General features: G+C 27.7%; 1 non-coding gene across 1 annotated transcript; it reads right to left on the bottom strand.

The window, feature by feature from the left end:
- Positions 1 to 5613: 5613 nt before the first annotated feature.
- On the bottom strand, positions 5614 to 5686 carry trnav-uac (transfer RNA valine (anticodon UAC)). The gene has a single exon. It is a non-coding gene; the product is annotated as a tRNA-Val (tRNA).
- Between the last annotated feature and the right edge of the window lie 569 nt (positions 5687 to 6255).

Here is a 6255-nt window from a genome sequence, read left to right as displayed (position 1 = left end):
TTTTCTCTTTAAACAAATGTATACAAATTAAATGCATTTTGTTTGTTTATGTAATTACCTTAAACGCATAATATACCATAAAAATATTATAAAATAACATAAACTAATGATAAAAAATATTATAACGATAACTATTATAATAAAAATTGTAATTTTTTTTTTTTTTTTTTTTTTTTTTTTTTTGTGGTTTACATTTTTTAACCGTTGTACAGCTTAAAATAAAAAATAGTAAAAATAATAATATAAACTTACAATGATAAAAAATAACAAATATAAACAAGGTATCTGAAAGAAGATCACAAGGATCTTGTCGTCAGAACCTCAAATAAGCATTTAACAAAGATAAGATAAAAAAAAAAAAGTTAATAAACTTTTGCAAAACTACAAGGTAAATAATCTGATATGAAGAAAGATCAAGATGATCATGTCATCAGAATTGTATACAAGAGTAAACCAATGTGGAAGTTTAAAAGTAAAAAGTATATGAACAATAAATAAAATTAGTAGGAATAAAATTCTATAAACGTAAACATGTATATAAACAATAAAAAAGTAGACCAAAAAATATTTTTAACTTTTACTACTAATAATAACTCAAAATATTATCTAATGAAAGAATGAGATTTTTCAGTTTTTTTTTAAAAAGGCAAAAAGTAATAGGTACTTCAAAAATAAAATTTGGCAAAACAAGTTTATTCCAAAGGTGTGGCGCTCGATAGGCAATACAAAATTGGGTAAAGTTTGTTTGACAAAAAGGTTCATTTAAAAAGTTATTATTTCTCAAAGTATATTTGCTGATTGGTTTAAGAGAAAAAAGATCTTTGAAAACGGCTACGGATAAGTTATTTATCCACATATATACAAAACATAAAGTATTAAATACATTTAACTCGTATATATTCAAAATTCGTTTTTTTGTAATCGAATGAAATAAAACCCATTTTGTTTTATTAATATTTAAGGTTAACTTATTACACTTAAACCAATTAGATATATGTCTGAGTTCTTCGTTCATTGTTTTAAAAAGTTCAGCGATATCATAGTTAGAAAGGAATAGGTTTGTATCATCTGCATACATAATGCTCATTAGTTTTGAAGCTTTATTTAAGTCATTTATATAAATTAAAAAAAGGAGAGGTCCAAGAATTGAACCTTGTGGAACTCCACAAGTATTAAGAAAAGTGGATTGATAATCATTGTTAAATAATACAAACTGTTTTCGATTAGATAGATAAATTTTAAACCATTTTAAAATTTTATTTTTTATTCCGTAGTATTTGAGTTTATGAATCAAAATATGGTGATCGACCGTATCAAAAGCTTTTGATAAGTCAATAAAAATTCCTAGCGTATATTGTGATTTTTAAAATGATTTTGAGATTTCACGTACAAATTGGATAATAGCATGTTCAGTTGAGTTATCTTTCTTGAAACCAAATTGATTAATGTAAAGTAGATTATTATCATGAAAGAATTTGTATAATCTGTTGAACATAATTTTTTCTAGGATTTTCGAAAATGTGGAGAGAACTGAGATGGGGCGATAATTACTGATTTCAGATTTGTCCCCTTCTTTAAAAATAGGAATAATTTTGGCAATTTTTAATTGTTCTGGAAATACTCCTTGATGGATAGAAGCCTCAAAGATTTTAAATAGAACATCTTTAATTTGTTCAAAGCAATCTATAATCACGTTTCCATTAAATTGATCTGCTCCAATTGCCTTATTTTTTTAAACAGATTTGAAGGCTCTTTCGAACTCATCAAAACTTAATTCGGAAGATAACTCATCTGAACAAATGCAATTATCCAGGGATTCTAAACAATCAGTAAACAAAGATTTGGTTTTAGGGATTTTTTCAGACAGTGTTGGTCCTATATGAGTGAAGTATTTGTTAAATTCTTGAGCTATAGTTTTTGGTTCATGTAAACTTTTGTTATCGACTCTAACCATTTGTGGCAGGAAACCGGAGCATGATTTTTTTTTTTGCCAATAATTTCCTTCATTATTTGCCACGTGCGCTTTGTGTCGTTTTTAAATGTATTGAATAATTGGGAGTAATAACTTTTCTTCAATTTTATGCGAATTTTTTCAAATAGGTTTTTGCAGTTATAAATTATATATTTTTTCTTATAAATTTTTTCGCTTGAGGCTGTTTTTGTTTTTAAAAACATTCTGGATGATTTTTTAAAACCTTTAGTAATCCAGGGTGTATTGATATTCTTTGTTGTTATTGCTTTTTCTATGATTGGGAAGTAACTTCATAATCAGAAAAAAAAGTTTTGAAAAAAGTTTCATAAATATTATTAGCGTTATCATCAAAATTTACATTTTTCCAATGCAGTAATGATAGTTGGTCTTTAAATAACTTAATATTAGTCTTATTATAAATGCGTTTTCTTATTACTTTTTTGGTATTGATGTTTCTTTCTGAGTTTGTTTTATTAAGTTTCAGAAATAGAGGAAAATGATCTGATATATCAGTTTTTATGATACCTAATTGTATATTATTATTGAGAATATCAGTAGTTATAATATTATCTATAAGAGTCGCTGTATTTATTGTAACTCTTGTGGGTCGATTTATTAAAGTAACTGACCCTGTTTCAAAAATTGCGTCATAAAAATTCTTAATTTTATGGTCGTCATTATAGAGAAAACAGTTCATATTTAAGTCTCCGACTATATAGTTTTCTTTTTAATCATTATTTCCTTTTTTTATGATTTGTTGTAAGAACATGCTCAGGTTTTCGCTCACGCCGTCAGGTGGCCGATAACAACAGCTTAGTAAAATGTTTTTAGTTTGATTATTTGTAATTTCAATAGTTACAACTTCTTTATCGCTGTCAGAAACGCTCAAATCATTCCTAAAACAATACTCAAAATTTTCGTGAACATAAATTAATACTCCACCGCCGCGCTTATTCGTTTTTCTCTCCATAGAAATTATATTAAAGTGAGGAATATCAAAATTACTATTTATTTCATCTACTGTGATCCAAGTTTCAGTTAAACAAATAATATTAAAAATGTGTTTAGCTTCTTCTAATAGATCTAAAAGTTTTTTGTAATTGCATTTCAAACTTCTTATATTGAGGTGGAGAATTACAATTTGCTTATTACTTTTTTCGCGAGCATTCTTAAAAAGAAACCCTTCTAGTTGGTTCGGAAAATGATAAGAACAATCGTATAAAATACTGCGAAAAAAATTATTTTCAGGGTCTAGGTTTTCTTCTGAAGAAAAGAGATTTGTTTCATATAAATTAAAAAAAAGGGATTCATAGTTATTAGTCATAGCCATGATAATAAATGGAAAGAAAAAAAAAAAAAGGATTTCTTTTTAGAAGTGCTAGTTATTTGTTAAGATTGTTTTCAAAATTTTTATTAAGATAAACAATTTTGTCATATCTTACCGATACATTTTCACCATTTGAGCGCCTTTGTTTAACTTCCGCAAACAACTTTTTCCGAATGACAACGGTCTCACGAGAAAAGTCTTCGTTAATGAAGCAATTTGTGCCTTTAAGTCGATGAGATTCTTTCAAGATTCTTATTTTGTCTTTATATTTCTGCAGGTTAAGAACTATTGTCCTCGGTCGTCCATCTTTCTTCGATCCAGTGCGGTGGGCACGCTCAATTTCGATATTTTTCAGTCCAAGATTTTGCCAGAAGAATGCGTGAACTTTTTCTTCAGAGTCCCCCCCATGATTTTTGTCCATTTTCATCAATTCCATCGATTCGTAGGTTATTTCTTCTTGATCTATCTTCCAGGTTTCGTTGCTTTTCCTTCATATATTTTTTAATATTAGTATGTTCGAATTTTTTATCAAGTTGTTTATTGTTGTTACGTATTTTTTTGTCAACTAGTTCTTCGTTGTAGTTTAGACTAACCTTAATATCTTCCAATTCCTTTGAGAGTTCTTTAATTTTGTTTACATTCACGTTGATATTTATCTCAGCTTTGTCTAATCTGTCGTTAATGATTTTTATATTAGCGCCTATAATATCGATAACAGTTTTCTCTTGTTTACGAAACATTTCTTCAGTTTTTTTTGAATTCTTTAAACATTTCTTTTAACATTGTTTTTATTTCTTTAAGTGTTACTGCCATAGTATATATGTGTGATAAAAATAGAAATAAGTTTTTCTTAAGAATAAACTTGAATATTTTTCCAAATGTAAAGTACAAATGTAAATAATTTTTTTTTTTTTTTTTTTTTTAAATTCTCCTCGTAGTAATATTGCGTCCGCTCTTGTTGAATGCTTGCGTTAATATTGATTAATAATGATATTGATTAATAATGATATAATACTATTGATTGATTATTTAATAATGATATAATTTTAATAATGATATAAATTTAATAATGATATAATACTATTGATTGATTATTGATATAATACTATTGATTGATAATAATTATATAATAATATTGATTAATAATGATATTATACTTTTATTACTGTTTAATTTTTATTATTGTTTAAAAATTATATTTTTAGTAATTAGTTAAGATAAAAATTATATTTAGTACAGTTAATAAAAGCCTTAGCTTTTATATTGCCCATAACTGCATCTACTTTAATTTAAAAGCTAAAGTTTTTTTAGAAATAACGCGTGCGCAACCGTGTACTATTTTTTACTAACAAACATGGTTTAAGATTGGCAAAAAATTGGCAAAATCGGCAGAGGGATTTGCTAATCGTAAAAACGATTTTGGCAAATTATTGGTACATGAGCGGCATCACTGACGCAGTAGTGCCGATCAAATTTCAATGATAACCATGTATGGACCATGCATGAAGCGTTTGCTGAGAAGCAAATTTCTGAAATTTATTTTTTTTTTCGATAAACTTCTCTTCCCGTGTATTAAGCACCTAAGCGTAGCATCGATAAATTGCTTTTATAATAAAATAAAATAAAATTTATTTCCTTTAAAAACTGGCATAAGTGGTTAATGACTATATTTTGATGTTTCTAAGCTACAGCGTCTTTTTAACAGTATTAGAAAAATTCGTCTTGGTCTTTTTATCCAACTAAGCTAAACTTTGATGTTCATCAAGCAGAAGGGACGGATCCAGGACGCTTCCAGTTTTTCAATAACGATAAAAAACTGGACCCATTCAGTTTTACATTGTAACTGAAAAATGACGTTGAAATCCAGGAATTCATCCAAATTCCAGGGGGATGTTGAAATATTTTTATATTTTGTATCACTTTAATTAATTAAAATAATTTGCGTCTCTTTTAAAAAAAAAAAAAAAATAAGGTCCTAAGATATTTTAGGACACTCAGATTCTGGTGAGGAGATGCATACCCCCATTTCCCCCTCCCCCTTTTTCCTGGATCCGTCACTGGTAATACACTCCTAAAGAATAAAGTCTAGAAGTTTTTGGGCTGTTTATTCTGAAGACAATGATATACTTAAATTCCACAGATTCTATTGGCTATTGTTATAAAACCGTGACTATCTTCATAGGGTGTAAGCTTCTTTTTAATTTAAACAAAGTTGAAAACTTTAATTTCAACAATCTTTAAAATTTTAGTTTTAACAAAATTGAAAAAATGACTTTTTAAAAAACACATTTGAATAAACTTAAATTTATAAAGATAGTTCTGCCCGGGCTCGAACCGGGGACCTTTCGCGTGTAAAGCGAACGTGATAACCACTACACTACAGAACTGTAGAGAGTCGGAACTAACTTTTTGTATTTAAAAATTTTAAACATCTAATTTTAATATAAAAGCAGATCATTACTTTTTGACGTATCTTACTCAACATAGCAGAGTATGATGTGTCATACTCATGCCGGGCCGAATTAAGCCGGAGGCTGAGGAGACTATAGCCACAGGCCCACCACAAAAAATAGACCCACTGAAAAAACGATAAAACATTTATAAAATACCACTTCTAGAAAAAAGTATCACCAAATAAAAAGGCTTTTTTTTATAAAAAAACGTCGAAAAAGACAAAAACACAAAGTTAACAACAATCGGATATTTAAACTTGCGGCCTCACATACCAAATGTTTACTTTCGAACATCCAGACAGCAAAAAAAAAATGTTTATCTATCGAAAGTTTAACTACCTGCAACCGAGACACTGCAACAATATATTTTACTTCGTTGCACAAATTGCCTGTTTCTCGTTTTTATTTTATTTAAGTCCGATTCAATAAAAAAACAAAAAATAAAAAAAATTAGTGCAGACTGTTCGCTCGTTATATTATTTATATAATGTTTTCATTTTATC

Source organism: Hydra vulgaris, chromosome 14 (assembly GCF_038396675.1).
Source record: "Hydra vulgaris chromosome 14, alternate assembly HydraT2T_AEP".
Taxonomy (NCBI): domain Eukaryota; kingdom Metazoa; phylum Cnidaria; class Hydrozoa; order Anthoathecata; family Hydridae; genus Hydra; species Hydra vulgaris.
This window is presented reverse-complemented; position numbering and strand designations above follow the sequence as displayed.